At 38.2% G+C, this 17,588-nt stretch overlaps 1 protein-coding gene across 13 annotated transcripts in view; it reads left to right on the top strand.

Annotated features, from left to right (window-relative positions):
* CSNK1G1 (casein kinase 1 gamma 1) overlaps positions 1-17,588 on the top strand; it is a 198,186-nt gene that overhangs the window by 51,608 nt on the left and 128,990 nt on the right. For 2 of the 13 annotated variants that reach the window (XM_059180768.1, XM_059180771.1), the window contains exon 2: positions 14,846-14,894. The exons of the other annotated variants lie outside the window; for them this stretch is intronic. The gene's annotated coding sequence lies outside the window, so the exon portion shown is untranslated. The remainder of the gene's footprint in view (positions 1-14,845; positions 14,895-17,588) is intronic. 13 annotated transcript variants of the gene reach the window in all.

The following is a 17,588-nucleotide window of genomic DNA, read 5'->3' as shown; positions in this document are numbered from 1 at the left end:
TGACCTGAGCTGAAGGCAGAGGCTTTAACCCACTGAGCCACCCAGGCGCCCCCCTTCATCCTGTTCTTTTAAAACTAAGAAACGATATCAGAATTTTTCTGACAGAAAATGATCATCTGCTATTGATATTTCAGCCTTTTAGTCTTCATTCAGCTTTATGTTTTAGATACCTGAAGGCTTAATCTGAATTATCAGGTCTGATTTTTTTTTAATTAAAAAAAATTTTTTTAAAGAATTTATTTATTTATTTGACACAGAGAGATCACAAGTAGGCAGAGAGGCAGGTAGAGAGAGAGAAGAAAGCAGGCTCCCTGCCGAGCAGAGAGCCCGATGCGGGACTCGATCCCAGGACCCTGGGATCATGACTTGAGCTGAAGGCAGAGTCTTAACACACTAAGCCACCCAGGTGCCCCAACAGGTCTGATTTTAATAGCAGTGCAAGTGCAAAGTGGAGATAAAGGTTAGTTAGCCTTCAAAGCAACTTATAGATTTAGGGCTTTGTGTGTCGTGGATACTATCAAGAAAGTGAAAAAATGAACTACAAAATGGAAAACATACTTGCAAGTATTTTCTGCTAAGGGATTAATAACAGAATGTTTACATGATGCCTAAAACTCAATGACAACAAAAAACAGTTCAAGAATGGCACCTGGGTTCACAGTTCAAGCCACCTGGGTGGCTCAGTTAAGCATCTGCCTTCAGCTCAGGTAATGATCCTAGGATCCTGGGATCGAGCCCCACATCAGGCTCCCTGCTCCATGGGGAGCCTGCTTCTCTCTCCCTCTAATACTCCCCATTTGCAATCTCTCTCTCTCTCACTGTCAAAAAAAAAATCTTAAAAAAAAAATGGGTATAGAACTTAAGTAGATATTTCTCCAGTGAAGATATACAAATAAACACTTGTAAACACTTGAAAAGATACTCAAAATTGTTAGTCTTTAGGGAAATACAAATCAGAACTAGAAAGAGATATCACTTCATACTCATTAGAATGACTTTTTTTTTTAAGATTTTATTTATTTATTTTACAGAGAGAGATCACAAGTAGACAGAGAGGCAGGCAGAGAGAGAAAGAGAGGGAAGCAGGCTCCCCGCTGAACAGAGAGCCCGATGTGGGACTCGATCCCAGGACCCTGGGATCATGACCTGAGCCGAAGGCAGCGGCTTAACCCACTGAGCCACCCAGGCGCCCCGAATGACTTTTTTTTTTTAAGATTTTTTTTTTTTTTTTTTTAATTTGGAAGCAGGAGAGAGAGAGAGCATGAGCAGGGTAAGGGGCAGAAGGAGAAGCAGGCTCCCCACTGAGCAGGGAGCCTGATGTGGGACTCGATCCCAGGACCCTGGGACCATGTCCTGAGCCGATGGCAGACACCCAACTGACTGAGCCACCCAGGAGCCCCTAGTTTGACTATTATTAAAAAAAATTCAAGGGGCGCCTGGGTGGCTCAGTGGGTTAAAGCCTCTGCTTTCGGCTCAGATCATTATCCCAGAGTCCTGGAATCGAGCCCTGCATCAGGCTCTCCAATCAGCAGGGAGCATGCGTCTCTTCGTCTCTCTCTGCCTGCCTCTCTGCCTACTTGTGATCTCCCAAATAAATAAATAAAATCTTTAAAAAATAATAATAAATAAATAAAAGTTATATTTTCATTTGGGTAGATGGTTTCTAGTTTGATGCATCTTTATTATTTTTATCTTGAAATCTTTTAAATGTATCAAAGTATATGCACTACAGGCAGTATGTAATGGTCAGCTATTCGGTAGAGTTTTATATAGAAATATCTTTTTAAGTCCAAGATTGTGTAGCTTTAACCTTCTTTAAACACTTTTTTCATACTCAGAAAAGAAGAGGATAGTTGTGGTCGTTCTGTTTCTGTAGTATTTTTCCTATTTACTAACCATTCTGAAAGTCTTTCAACTAAAACTGAAGAGAAAATTTTAATCTCTTTTGTCTGTTATCTTCTAAAGATATTTATGGCTGTCTAGTTAAAGGTACAGAACTAAGGAGGAAAACATGGTGGCTTGTATCACCATTGAACCAGCCTTCCTGTTCAAGTACCATCTGCATCTAATTCTTTTTGTTCTAAGTACAGACTGCAACACATATCCTAACCAGCTTCTTCATTCACTTTGACACTGGCCATAAGGAGGATTTGAGCAATCTTTTCCTAAAACCCAGAAAAAACTACGCAGTATAATTCCTTGTGAAAATTTTTGTAAAGGAAGAACTGAAGAGCATTAGCTCTTGCCCTCAAAAGCGTAGAAGTCAAAGCAGTATTTATGTCAATAAAACTTATTAATAATTTTGCCTATTTTAAACCATGAATGTAACAAGAAGTTTTAAGTTACAATTGTGACTTGTAAGCATTGTTTTATTTTCTTGAAGATTGTTAGACAGAATGAGTGGGAAGGGCAGAGGGAAAGGGAGAGAGACTCTCAAGCAGACTCCCCACTGAGCACAAATCCTGACATAGGGTTGGATCTCACAACTCTGAGTCTGACACTTAACTGACTATGCCATCCCAGCGCCCCTAAACATTCTTATTTTTTAATTGAAATATGATTGATATACAATATATTATTAGTTTCAGATATACATCATAGTGATTTGATATTTTTATACATTATGAAGTGATCCCCACAGTAAGACTAGTTACCATCTGTACCATGCAAAGTTATTGCAATATTATTGACTGTATTCCCTCTATGTACATTTTAAGTGCTATTCTATTTTTTTTTAAGATTTTATTTATTTGAGTGAGAGAGAGAGAGCATGAGAAGGGAGAAGCAGACTCCCACAGAGCCTGATGCAGGACTCACTCGATCCTGGAACTCCAGGATCATGACCTGAGCGGAAGGCAGTCGCTTAACCAACTGAGCCACCCTGGAGCCCCTATAAGCACTCTTCTTGATTTAATTTACTAGTAACTGAGTGAGGGACATAGTTATTTTAATTAATTATCCAATAGTCAGAAAAATGATGTTCAAACTGAGAGTGGCATAGATCACAAATTCAAACCAGCTCTGGAATTTTACTTTTCTTTTTCTCTTTTTTAAAAGATTTTATTTATTTATTTGACAGACAGAGATCACAAGTAGGCAGAGAGGCAGGCAGAGAGAGAGAGAAGAGGAAGCAGGTTCCCTGCGTAGCAGACAGCCTGATGTGGGACTCGATCCCAGGACCCTGGAATCATGACCTGAGCCGAAGGCAGAGGCTTTAACCCACTGAGCCACCCAGGCGCCCCGGAATTTTACTTTTCACTAGCCGTTTTCCCTTGGGAAATAAATTATCAAACTAATTTTTGTTTTTCTTTTCTGTGTTATGGGGATGACCTGCTTTGTGATGGGAGAAGGGACTAAAAGGAGGGAATTAACCCAATTATTGATTTATTTTTTTAGCTATTTGAATATCTACATTGTGTAAATTATGAAGCTCTTAGTGTTCTTATAATTTCTTTTATTTCTTTTAAAGCTCTTACAACACAGACTTTTAAAAATTCAATTCATTAAAATAAACATCCTAGGATGCCTGGATTTAGGCAACATGATTAAATTCAGTTTAATTGAAGATTACAAAGAACTTCAAAATTTTCTAAAACTTGCTTTATTTTGAACAATTACTATGCATAAGTTATTGTGGGACATCATAAAGAAGAAAAGGGGTTTTGCGTGGAAGAGGCTTATAGTAATTTGGAAGAACTAATTTGCTTTTCTTTTTAAGATTTTTATTTATTCATTTAAGAGAGAGAGCACAAGCAGGGAGGGGGGCAGAGGAAGAGGGGGAAGCATGCTCCCCACTGAGCAGGGAGCCTGATTCCAGGACTGTGAGATCATTACCTGAGCCGAAGGCAGTCGCTTAACCGACTGAGCCACCCAGGAACCCCTGATGATTTTTTTTTTAATCATTTAAAAATATACTGCTGATATCCCTGATATTATAGGGAATAGAATGGGATCTTCCTCTGATGATGGAAATGGTGAATATTATAAATCTTTTACTCTGTAGGAATTCTGAGCATATTTAGTGACATGTAAGTATTGAGTGCATGTCGAATTTGTACTAATTACAGTAGACCTTCTGGCTTTAAAACAAGAAAGAAAAAAGAAAGTGTGTAGAGGATGGATTATAGATTTTGTGTATATTGTGGTTTTGCTGTTTCTTAATTTTTTTGTAATTAGAATAAGTGAAATGCAGGGCTAGGATTTAGTAAATTGAGGGTACCTGTCAAGTAAATTTCAATTCATTAAAAACAGTCACTTAGTTAAACATATATTTACTCTGCTGTATTTTGTACAGCAGAAGCTGCTTGACACTGTAGGCAGCTAAGACAGCAGTACCTGGTTCCATAGAGCTCCACAGTTTAGTAAGCAGACAGGTAATGATAGCCACAGTCTATATCATAGTGATAAATAGATGTATAATTAAGGATAATATCACTCATTTGTGCCTCATAAATTTATTGAGCAACTATTTTGTCTTAAGCCTAGTGTTGGCACTGGAAGTACAGTGAAAACAAAGATTTGCTTCTACATTGAAGAAGCTTACAGGCAGGTTTTAAGTAGGCTTTATTTTGTTCTTATCCTTAAGCTTTTGAATGAAGTAACTAAAACAAGACAGGAAACAGCAGGAGTAAGTTGACTCTCTACTGGGGGAACTCAAATCAGATGTTTGTATAACAATCTAGTATTTCCTTGATCAACAAAAAAATTTGAAATTCTGATTTTTCCTGTCAATATTGCAGGGACTCTACTATTAAGCTTGTGATAGGGTGTTTTTTAAAAAGTAGTAATTAGGTGAAAAGTTACATTAAAGCTTAAAAATCCAAATCCTCAATCAAAAGGAAATATTAATGAAAGAAACACAGTAGTTCTTTGGTAGTTAGATAGGGATGAGGCAGTCAATGGAAAAATCAATCCAATAACTATTTGGGTTGTCATCAAGGCTGCTTCTTGGTGTCCTGTAACGTGTTATGCTGACTGTTCCTGTATTACCACATTGCCGTTATCAAAGACTTATTTAAATTTTTTTTTTTTTAAATTGTAATAAAAATGATGATTCAGGATCTTTGTCACTCTGTATGCCAGTGGGAGGTGTTTGCGGCTTTTCAATACTGGCTTCATCGTGACAGATTTATTATTTATTTTTCCTTCAGGAGAGAAGAAAAACCATCTGCTCAATGACAGTTACTGTGTTTTTGGGTTTTTTTAGCATAACTTAGCTTAAAAAAGATTTTATAGTGTGGTAGAAAAGAAAACGTTTTCACCACATTACTGAAAGATATATATATTTTTCTATTAGTCTGTGTTGGTTTACTGTTCTCACACAGGATGTGTTCTGAGTATTGAAACAAATATTCATTTTCTTTGCAGATTTTTTTTTTTAAAGGTTTATTTATTTATTTGACAGACAGAGATCACAAGTAGGCAGAGAGGCAGGCAGAGAGAGAGGAGGAAGCAGGCTCCCTGCTGAGCAGAGAGCCTGATGTGGGGCTCGATCCCAGGACCCTGAGATCATGACCTGAGCCGAAGGCAGCGGCTTAACCCACTGAGCCACCCAGGCGCCCCATGTAGATTGTTTTAACAAAGTAATTATTGTAGTATAAAAATAAGCCAATAATCTGAATCTTTATATTAAGTCTTCTGGAAATATCATAAGGGAAACCGGTGATGAAAATAATAGTGTGATCTTACCCTAAATTAGAGAAAAACAGGTAATTCTAGGAGTGAACTTTTCGGTAAGGATAATTTTAATACTATTATCTGTTAACATAGATAAAAGATTTCTGTAGTTCATGCTTTGTTGGTATCATTGCCTTAGTTTTAAATTAAAACTGCCTCTTTCTAGGTCCTTGAATGGGATGGTCTTAGAAAATAGTACTCCTGTGTTTTACTCCTGAGATGTACACGCTAGAATTTCTTTATTCCCAGGTAGTTTAGCTCATGTTTAAATACATATACAGAGGGTGTATAATATACAGAGAGTGTAATAATATACAGAGAGTGTAAATAAATATACAGAGAGTGTATAATCTCTGAAGATAAGGATGAATTTCCCAGTCCTGTAATAGGAAATCTGAAAAGCTGATAAATCAGTATAAATTATGTTTATATTATGTTTATATTATCAGTATAAATTATGTTTATCAGAAGAACTGCTTTTGCTGTAAGTCAATAGTCATTGGTTGATAATGTTTACATAACTTTGTTTTTTAAAAGATTTATTTATTTTAGAGAGAGAGTCGGGGAGAAGGGTCAGAGGGAGAGAATCCCAAAGCAGACTCTCTGCTGAGCTCAGATTCCTACAGAGGGCTGGATCTCATGACCTGAGTCAGAATCAAGAGCTGGTGGCTCAACTGAGTGAGCCACCCAGGCATCCCAATTTTTACATAGCTTTAAAAAGTACAATTTTCTTATGACATTAAGTATTTATGTAATATTTTTATAAACTGTAGCTTAAAACCCAGGAAAACTGGGGCACCTGGGTGGTGCACTCAGCTGAGCATCCTACCATTGGCTTTTGGCTCAGATCTGATCTCAAGGTCTTGGGATTGAGCCCCCATCAGACTCCATGCTCAGTGCAGAGTCTGCCTGGGACTCCCTCTCCCTCTGCCTCCCCCCGCCCCCTAAAATGAATAAATCTTTAGAAAGGAACAGTAAAACTAACTGAAAACTAAGGTACAGATGTTTTTATTCATGTTGAATGAGGTAAAGTATGACGTGGTAGGATGGCACATAACATGATGGGAAACAGTTTTGGAATTAGGCATGTCTGAATTTGAGTTATCTTTCTGCCATTTCTTAGCTGTGGTAATATTTGGCAAATTACTTAATGTCTTTAAACTTTACTTCTCCCGTGGGTCAGATAACCCATGTGAAGTGTCTCATATGGTACCTAGTCTGCAACAGGCACTCAACAGATATTCTTTTTTTTTTTTTTAAGATCTTATTTATTTATTTGACAGAGAGAGAGATCACAAGTAGGCAGAGAGAGGGGGGGGAAGCAGGCTCCCTGCTAAGCAGACAGCCCGATGTGGGGCTCGATCCCAGGACCCTGAGATCACGACCCGAGCCGATGGCAACGGCTTAACCCACTGAGCCAGCCAGGTGCCCCCAGATATTCTTAATACTAGAAAAATTCAGAACTGTGAAATAAACCCTAAAGTTTGTGGTAGTGAAAGGTAGTTGAAATTTTGAGGTTTCAGAAAGCTTTATTTAAAGAATTCAAAGGGGGCGCCTGGATGGCTCAGTGGGTTAAGCCTCTGCCTTTGGCTCAGGTCATGATCTCAGGGTCCAGGGATCTAGCCCCACATCGAGCTCTCTGCTCGGCGGGGCGCCTGCTCCCCCCCCCCCCTCTGCCTACTTGTGATCTCTCTCTCTTTGTGTCAAATAAATGGATAAAATCTTTAAAAAGAAAAAAAAAGTATTCAAGGGGTGCCTGCCTGGATGGCTTAATTGGTTGAGCTTCTGACTCTTGATTTCAGCCTAGGTCATGACTTCAGGGTCCTAGAATCCAGCCCCAAGTTGGGCTCTGTGCTCAGCGGGGAGTCTGCTTTTAGGATTTCTCTCTCCCTCTCTCCTCTGTCCCTCCCCAATTTGTGTCTGTGTGTGTGTGTGTGTGTGTGTGTGTGTATTCATGCACATGCACACTCTCTTTCAAATCTTAGGGTACTCATGAATCTAATTTTTCCTAATTTTATTTATTTTTTAAAATTTTATTTATTTGAGAGAAAGAGTGCATGCAGGAGGGAGGGAGAGAGAGAGAAAGAGCAACCTGAGCAAAAGGCTGACACTTAACCCTTAACCGACTGAGCCATCTAGGTGTCCCTAATTCTTCCAACTTTAATTAATTTTTCATAGAAATGGTTAGATAAAGTCTTTTATGATTCTAGTACTATAGTTTTTCTTGCTCTGAGATAATCCATTATAATATGAGAATTATTTAGTACTAATAGTTGTCAAGATTGTGAATTGTCTCTTAGTCTTAACTCCTCACACTGACCTCTGCTAATCAATGAAATTCAGTTAGCTTTACTGAAAATAATGAAAGGGGAAGTTTATTGCTGGTCATGTATATTTGTAGAATTCAAATAGAAGCTTGCTATGCTGCATCTGAGTTATATAATGTAACTATAGCCATATCCCAGTGAAGGTAAAATATCATTGAAAGACCACTTGAACTCATGCTTTTCCATTCTCCTTAAAATAAATACTTTTCTTTTACTGTAGCTTAGTTATAGAGAAAGATCATAGGAAAAAGTATCAATTGTTCCAGATATCACAAAAACTGAAAGGACAAAAAGTATTCTGTACTAAATTTTGTATTAATCAAGTTCTTATGGTTAAGATACTTTTATAAATTCAAAATGTGCCCTACCTAACATGTTATAGAGCATTGGACTGTATAATAATAAATTGTACCTTACACATTAGGCCAGTAGCATCTTCTTGAGAAAACTTGAATATACGTGAAGATGTACTCATATTTCCTAAAAGAATACATTTTCTTGTGATAATCTTTTGTATCTGTTGTGCCAGTCAGTGATGAACCTTTTTTTTTTTTTTAAATATTTTATTTATTTATTTGAGAGAAAGACAGTGAGAGAGAGCATGAGCGAGGAGAAGGTCAGAGGGAGAAGCAGACTCCCCATGGAGCTGGGAGCCCGATGCGGGACTCGATCCCAGGACTCCAGGATCATGACCTGAGCTGAAGGCAGTCGTCCAACCAACTGAGCCACCCAGGTGCCCCCCCCCCTTTTTTTTAAAGATTTTATTTATCTCTTTGACAGTGAGAGAACACAAGCAGGGGGAGCAGCAGAGGGAGAGGGAGAAGTAGGCTCCCCGCTGAGCAGAGAGCCCATCGTGGGGCTTGATCACAGGACCCTGGGACCATGACCTGAGCCAAAGGCAGACCCTTAACCAACTGAGCTACATAGGTGTCCCCAGTTAGTGATGAATCTTAATCACTGAAGAAGTTGGGTGGGGTTCATTTTAATCTCAGGTTACAAGAATATGCCGTCTTAAGGCAATCATATACTTCATGTAAGTTTTGGTAATCAGTATAGTGTTTATAAAGAATTCTTGAGTCAGGCTGCCAAGTGTGCTGGCTCCATTTCTTACTAGGTTTATGAATCTTAGGTACTTTACTTGGTTTCCTCATCTGTGAAATGAGGATGGTGGTAAAAATATTACTGTTTCATAGGATTGTAGAAAAATTTAATGAATTAATATATTTAAATCACTTAAAAAGTGTCTGGCACATAAAAGCCCAATAAATTTTGGATAGTATAGTTGTCCCTGTTCTACAGTGTGACAGATGTGAACTATCCCTAGGTTTTTCATTATGTCCTGTAAAGTATATGCAGAGATTAATAAAATCTGAGATAGAGTGGCTTTGTATTAAGAATATAGAAAGTGGCACCTGGGTGGCTCAAGTCAGTTAAGCATCAGGTCGTGATCCTGGGGTCCTGAGATTGAGCCCCATATTGGGGCTCCCTGCTCAGTGGGGAGTCTGCTTCTCCCTCTGCACCCCCCCACTCACGCTCTCTCGCTCTCTCCAACACTCCCTCTCTCTGTCAAATAAATAAATACAATCCTTTAAAAAAAAAAAAGTATAGAAAGAAACTATTCCTTATGAGAGAATAAACAGATAATGGCCCTTTGAAGAGGGGGATAAATATAACTTTAAACATTCTAATTAGATGGGTGAAGTTGCCTATGTGTTTAGCCATTGATTAAGAAATAGTGTTTGTAACTGGACAAGAGTTAGATAAAAATAGAGTAGTATTTGTATTTATAATGCTGTCAGATTTTCAACAGCAGCCCTTGCAGTTCCCAGTAAATACAGTGCAAAATGAAGACTTATTCATGATAAAAGCAAGCAGAAGATAGTAGTGTAATGCCTTTCATACTGATTAAAGTGCAGCCCTAACTTAAACTTTAGAGTTAACTGAGTTTTAAACCTTTGTTTCCAGGTACCAAGTAAGAGTATGGTAAGTACCTAAGATGAAAAGTAGCTCAGCGCCTTTAGGAGAAAGAATCAGATTCCATTGTACCTAGTTCATACATGAAACTGAGAAAGAGAAAGCTGAATATGGGAACACTCCTGTTATAATCCTTTATGCTCCATGAGAGAAGTAAAACATGTTCTAGAATAAGGATTTCAGAAGGTAGAAGATAGTTACTATTTAGGGTAATTAAGTATACAAATACAATGAAATGTTACATAAGATCTAATTAGAGGTGAGATTTATTACTGCCTTGTGTGGCTTATCAATAAGTTAATGGGAAATACAGGAAGCGAATTCAGGCTTTCTGTATATAGCTGTTAAAACTCCAGTCTCCCATGGAGTAAATGGGTGGCTCAGTGGGTTAAGCCTCTGCCTTCGGCTCAGGGTCCTGGGATTGAGCCCCGCATCTGACTCTTTGCTCAGCGAGGGCCTGCTTCCTGCCACCCCCCGACCCCCTGCCTCTCTGTCTAATTGTGATCTCTCTCTCTCTCTCTCTCTGTCAAATAAATAAATAAAATCTTAAAAAACAACAACAACAACAAAAACCACTCCAGTCCCCTCCTTCCCCTCTTTTGGCTGCCTTGCTTGCTCAAGGAAAGTTTAATGATATGATCATTTCCTAATAAGAAAACGTTATCAATATTAGTGTTGTCTTTGACTAGATGATTTTAAATGAAATTTGCAATGTCTGTGGCTATAACCCATCTCAGTATCAGAAACAGCTACATTCATCATCAGCCCATGGACTTGTAATTTTTTTTTTTAAGATTTTATTTATTTATTTGACAGACAGAGATCACAAGCATGCAAAGAGGCAGGTGGAGAGAGAGGAAGGGAAACAGGCTCCCTGCTGAGCAGAGAGCCTGATATGAGGCCCAATCCCAGGACCTTGGTATCATGACCTGAGCAGAAGGCTGAAGCTTTAACCATCTAACCACCCAGGTGCCCTGGACTTGTAATTTTATATATGATAGCCTTTTCCCTTTATAACGCCATCTATTTGTCATATAAATGCATATAAATATATTTGTTTATCATATAAATGGTATAAATGTCATACCATTATCTAATGTGGAATAAACTTTTGTTTTGAAAACTGCTTATTTTCTGAGAATAATACCGAAATTGTTCTCATTTGGATGTGAAATTAAGAAATGTAAATATTCCCTTGAATAAGAAACAAATGAATTAAATCGATCTAGTTAATAGCACTAGCCATGATATTCTGAACTATTTGGTAGAAAATGTTACCATTATGTCAGACTTTCACTTTTCATAAGATTTTTTTTTTTTTTTTTTTTTTTTTCTAGAGTGAATAGGTACTTTTTAGTTTAAACAGGATAATTTTCTTCTTTGAGTACCCATCCTTGTTTTTGGCAACATAGATTATTTATGCTAAAGACTTTCAAAGCTATATTTCACTTGAACAGCTTTAGACGAGAGGTTGCAAATGGGTGTTTTGGATATTTAAAATTTTTAAAAATTAATTGCCAACATATAAAAATAGGGAGATATTAAAGATTTTATTTATATATTTGAAAGAGAGCAGGGGTGGTGGGAGGGGCAGAAGGAAAGGAACAAGCAGACTCCCTGCTAAACAGGGAGCCTGAGGGGTGAGCAAGGGACTGGATGCGGGAGCTCCATGGGGGTGGGGGTGGGGAGCTTGATCCCAGGACCCTGAAATCATGACCTGAACTGAAGTCAGATGCTTTATCAACTGAGCTCCCCCACACGCCTCTGAAATTGGGGAGATTTTATTGACATTTCAGTGACCAATAACAACTCCTGAAAAATCAGTGCTGGCAGCATTGGGTCTGTATTCTTACATGGTAGACGTCAACAGGGACTGAGACATAGCTGTGCTTTAGATGGGATGCCCGCTCTTCACTTTACCACCATATGCCTTTGAAATGGTCATGAGTCCTTATGTTTGATATCTGGTTCTTCTGAGCATTGCAGCCTTTGCATCAGTGAGTTTGTTTCTTGATGCATGCCTTTTTAATGGAATCATCTTGAAAATGATAAAAAGCCTTGGTGTGCTTAGGCCATCATTCAGTTTTGTTCTATTTTAAACCTTTTAGACTAGGAGTATTATCCTTTTATGATTTTAATTCATTCTAGGGAAGGGTGTTACATTTTATGTCTGTAACTTAAAATAAAAGAAGATTAGCATGAGAAATTAAGATAACTTTGAGAAAAACTTCCAATAATTTAACATCCAAATACGTCCTGCTTTCTTCAAGTAATCACGCCAGTTTTTTCTAAAAGTGCTTACTCAAAACGTATTTGGGGAAAAAAAGGTGGTATATTTCTTTTGAATATTATCAGATGTCACATTTTTATCCTTAGAGATTAGATACATTTTAGTAATACTTGAAAAGTATATATAATTTGAGGGGAGCCTGGGTGGCTAGTGGGTTAAAGCCTCTGCCTTCAGCTCAGGTCATGATCCCAGGGAGCCTGCTTCCCCCTCTCTCTCTGCCTGCTGCTCTGCCTACTTGTGATCTCTCTCTGTCAAATAAATAAATAAAATATTAAAAAAAGAAAATTATATGTAGTTTTGAGAAGTATTATATATACATAAAATTTGAGAAAAGTATATATAATTTGAGAAGTATATATATAATATATATAATGTGATAAAGTTTATGAAGTAACAAGAAGTCAGGCAGCTCAGAGTCCTAATGGATGACAATCTGGATAAATCCAGATTTTATCCAGCTTCACAGTAAATTTGAAGATTCATTCAAAGTAAATAGTTAAACCTTTCATTCAAAGTAAATAGTTCTCCAGGAAAGAAGATGTTATAACTATAGGTTTATACCCATTAAACCTTACTGAAAGAATAGAGTATAATGAATTAACAACAATAACAACAGTAAGAAGACAAAAGTAGTGAAGAAAATTTTTATCAGGGTGATGAAAACAGAGATAATGCCTAATTTATGCTGCAGGTTTCAAGGAATGCCTTTCAGGAATAATATACTTTGAACCAGATTGAAAGTAATTCAGTTGTAACTATTCTTTCCAGAAGGACCATGCATTATTGTCAGAACCATATAAAGTTTGAAAAGCCATACTAATATGTCATAGGAAAGAGAAGGTTAGGTACATGTATTTTGAGGCCACAACAGCGAAGTGATAAACTATATATAATTTATTTATAATATTTATAAAAATATTTATATAAATGCATATTTTTGCTCCTCTCTGATTAAACCTTTCAATATCACAGTTGGCTTCTATATGAAGAAGTCCTTACCAAATTTCTTTTTTTTTTTTTTTTTTTTTTTTTTTTTTTTTTTTTTTTTTTTTTTTTTAAAGATTTTATTTATTTATCAGAGAGAGAGACGGGGAGAGAGCGAGCACAGGCAGACAGAATGGCAGGCAGAGGCAGAGGGAGAAGCAGGCTCCCCGCTGAGCAAGGAGCCCGATGTGGGACTCGATCCCAGGACGCTGGGATCATGACCTGAGCCGAAGGCAGCTGCTTAACCAACTGAGCCACCCAGGCGTCCCCCAAATTTCTTTTTTAAGATATTATTTATTTATTTGAGAGAGAGCAAGAGAGCACGAGGAGGGGCAGAGGGAGAAGCAGACTCCCTGCTGAGCAGGGAGCCCAATGTGGAGCTTGATCCCAGCACTCTGGGATTATGACCTGAGCTGAAGGCGGACGCTTAATTGACTGAGACACCTAGGCATCCCAAGAATTCCGCTTTAAATAGATATAACTGCTTTTACTTTTCACAGTCCTTACCAAATTTATTATGAACAAGATTTAGAGATGAAGCCAAAAGCAGGAGGTACAGTCTCCTTTTCTCAGTATATGGCAGGATAGTTCCTTTAGGCCTAGGTCCCTTACCATTCCTGTTAGGTTGGTGAAATGAATGAGCCAACTAAGGAAGCTCTAAGTATTTCCCAGGTGACTGAGCTCAAGAAAAGTCAGTTGTACTAATTGTGGGCTAAATTTGATATCTCCCAAGTTCAAAATTTATTTTGTTTTATTTATTAATTATTAGTTTTAAAGATTTTATTTTTAGTAGTCCCTACACCCAACATGGGGCTTGAACTCACAAACCTGAGATCAAGAGTTGCATATTCCACCAACTGAGCCAGCCAGGCGCCCCCCAATTTTATTTTATTTGTTTATTTATTTATTTAATTTAAAAAATTTGAAACAAGAGAGTTCACAAGTAGGCATAGAGGCAGTCAGAGAGAGAGGAGGAAGTAGGCTCCCTGCTGAGCAGAGAGCCTGATGCGGGGCTCCATCCCAGGACCCTGAGACCATGACCTGAGCTGAAAGCGGAGGCTTCACTCACTGAGACACCCAGGCACACCCCCTCCAAATTATTTATTTATTTTTTTTTAAAAAGATTTTATTTATTTATTTGACAGAGATCACAAGTAGACAGAGGCAGGCAGAGAGAGAGAGAGGGAAGCAGGCTCCCTGCTGAGCAGAGAGCCAGATATGGGACTCGATCCCAGGACCCTGGGACCATGACCTGAGCCGAAGGCAGCGGCTTAACCCACTGAGCCACCCAGGCGCCCAACCTCCAAATTATTTTTAAAACAGAAATGTGCTTTAGATGAGTTATATGGTATATAAATTATATCTCAATAAAGCTTCAATTAAAAAATGCAAATGAGATCCCAGGGAGAAATTCTGCCACAAAAAGGGGCCATAAATATAGTGTTCCAAGTGATGAAGAGCATCGGTGAGGGAAATAGAAGGAATTTTAAGTTATTCAAGGGAGGAAGAATTAGGCTGGCTTCCTAGTTTAAAAAAAAAAAATTGTGGACACATATAAAAAACACCACACACTTTTATTTTTTTATTGTTTCAGGAGGACAGTTGTGAAGCCAGTGTACTTTCGATTCAGTGGGGCTGAATGGGTGAGTAAGTGAGTGCAGGGTTTTTTGGTACATGCGGCAGGTGAGAGAGCAGAGTCAAACCCAGCCGGTTTGACTGTGACCTAGTTAGTGAATATAACCCTCTGAGCTTCAGTTTCCTCATCTATGGCAAGGAATAATTGGCTTTTATCAGGGCAGGTAAGTCTAAGTTCATTTCACTGAAGAGATCACATAGCACCCAAAGTTAATCATTTTAAAAATGTAAATATCACTTGGCAGATACAAATCAAAACCACCATCGGTGAGAATGGCTAAAGTTAACAAGTCACAAAACAACAGATATTGGTGAGGATGTGGAGAAAGGGGAACCCTCTTACACTATAGGTGGGAGTGCAGACTGGTGCAGCTGTTCTGGAAAAGAGTATGAAATTCCTCAAAAAGTTAAAAATAGAATTACCCTACCACCTAGCAGTTGTACTGCTAGCTATTTATCCAAAGGATGCAAACAGTGATTTGAAAGGGCACATACACGCCACTGTTTATAAGCAGCAATGTCCACAGTCGCCAAAATATGTAGAGCTCAGATGTCCATCAACAGATGAATGGATAAAGAAGATGTGTGTGTATATACATATTCTTCTACACACACACACACACACACACACACACACACGGGAATATTATTCAGCCATCAAAAATCTTGTCATTTGCAATGACGTGGGTGGAACTAGATGGTATTATGCTAAGTGAAATAGGTTAGTCAGAGAAAGACAAATACTGTATAATTTCACTCGTAGGTAGTATTTAAGAACCAAAACATATGAATATAGAGGAAGGGAAGGAAATATAAAATAAGATGAAAACAAAGGGAGACAAACCATAAGAGACTGTTAACTATAGGAATCTGAGAGTTGCTGGAGGGGAGGTGGGTAATTGGGTGATGGGCATTAAGGAGGGCACTTGATGGAATGAGCACTGGGTATTCTGTGCAACTGATGAATCACTAAATTCCACCCCTGAAACTAATAATGCAGCACATGTTAACTGATTTAAGTTTAAATATAAAATAAAAATAAATGTAAATGTCTTTTGTAAGCCCTAAATCCCTTCATATATAAATGTCCTTCCACTGCTTTAAATGTTTAAATGGCTTCTTCTTGCTGTATCAGTGATCTATAAAAGTCCTGAATGATGGATTCCTACTGTGCCTTCACCTTGAGAACTTGTTGGTCTTCTTCCACCAAGTCTTTTTTTATGGGCTGTTCCTTTCTCTGGAGACTCTGTTCCTAGCTCTTTTTTTTTTTTTTTTTAAAGATTTTATTTATTTATTTGAGAGAGAGACAGTGAGAGAGAGCATGAGTGAGGAGAAGGTCAGAGGGAGAAGCAGACTCCCCATGGAGGCGGGGCTCGATCCCGGGACTCCGGGATCATGACCTGAGCCAAAGGCAGTCGTCCAACCAACTGAGCCACCCAGGCGTCCCTGTTCCTAGCTCTTGATAAGGTTGTCTCCTTCTCATCCTTGAGGACACTGTTTAAGTGTGGCTTCTAATAATGGGTTTTTTTTGTTTGTTTGTTTTTGTTTTTATATAATTTTTTATTTTTTATACTAATAATGGTTTTAATCTCCCTCTATCTAAAACTCTCTCTTTTGACTTCCTCATAATCTTTATTTCAGCAGATCTTTGTTTTCTTTGTATTTCTTTTATTCCTGTGATTGATTGTGATGCCACCTCTTAGAACTGTAAGTTCTATGAGCACAGGAACTACATATATGTTAATGTCACCATTATATCCCTGGTGACTATCTTAGTTTTACGTACTCACTACATGTTTGTTGGTTGAATTAAGAACTCCACTTTGTTTTTTTTTGGTGGTTTTTTTTTTGTTGTTGTTGTTCTTTGTTTTTTAAGATTTTATTTATTTGACAGGGAGAGAAAGAGCACAAGCAGGGGGAGTGGCAGGGAGAGGGAGGAGCAGGCTCCCTCCTGAGCAAGGAGCCCCATGTGGGATCATGACCTGAAATGAAGACAGAGGCTTAACGGACTGAGCCACCCAGGCTTCCCCAAAATTCCACTTTGTTTGCTTGTTTGTTTGTTTTTAAACAGTTTATTTATTTATTTGACAGAGATCACAAGTAGGCAGAGAGGCAAGCAGAGAGAGGAAGGGAAGCAGGCTCCCAACCGAGCAGAGAGCCCAATACGGGGCTCGGCTCAATCCCAGAACCCTGGGATCATGATCCGAACCGCAGGCAGAGGCTTTAACCCACTGAGGCACCCAGGCGCCTCCCAAGAATTCCACTTCGAATAGATATAAGTGCTTTTCCTTTTCAACACCTAGAAATTATGTGGACTCCTTCAGTAATGGCTATTAATCCCTTAAAGTTCTTTTATGTAGAAATAATATTTTAAGATGTGTATAAACAAACGTGTGTATGTCTGCTTTTTTTAAGACTTCATTTTTTAGAGCAGTTTTAGGTTCACAGTAAAATTAAAGAAAAAGATATAGAGATTTACCCTTCATATATCCCCTAAACATGCATAGCTCCCCCATTATCAACACCCCCCACCCATCAATACATTTGTTATAATTGATGAGCCTACATTGACAAATCATAATCACCCAAAGCTTCTGGTTTCCATTAGGGTTCACTCGAGGTGTTGTACGTTCTGTGGTTTCAGAAAAATGTATAATGACATATATCCACCATTATAGTATCATACAGAGTAGTTTCACCGT

Source organism: Mustela lutreola, chromosome 7 (assembly GCF_030435805.1).
Source record: "Mustela lutreola isolate mMusLut2 chromosome 7, mMusLut2.pri, whole genome shotgun sequence".
NCBI lineage: Eukaryota > Metazoa > Chordata > Mammalia > Carnivora > Mustelidae > Mustela > Mustela lutreola.
This window is presented reverse-complemented; position numbering and strand designations above follow the sequence as displayed.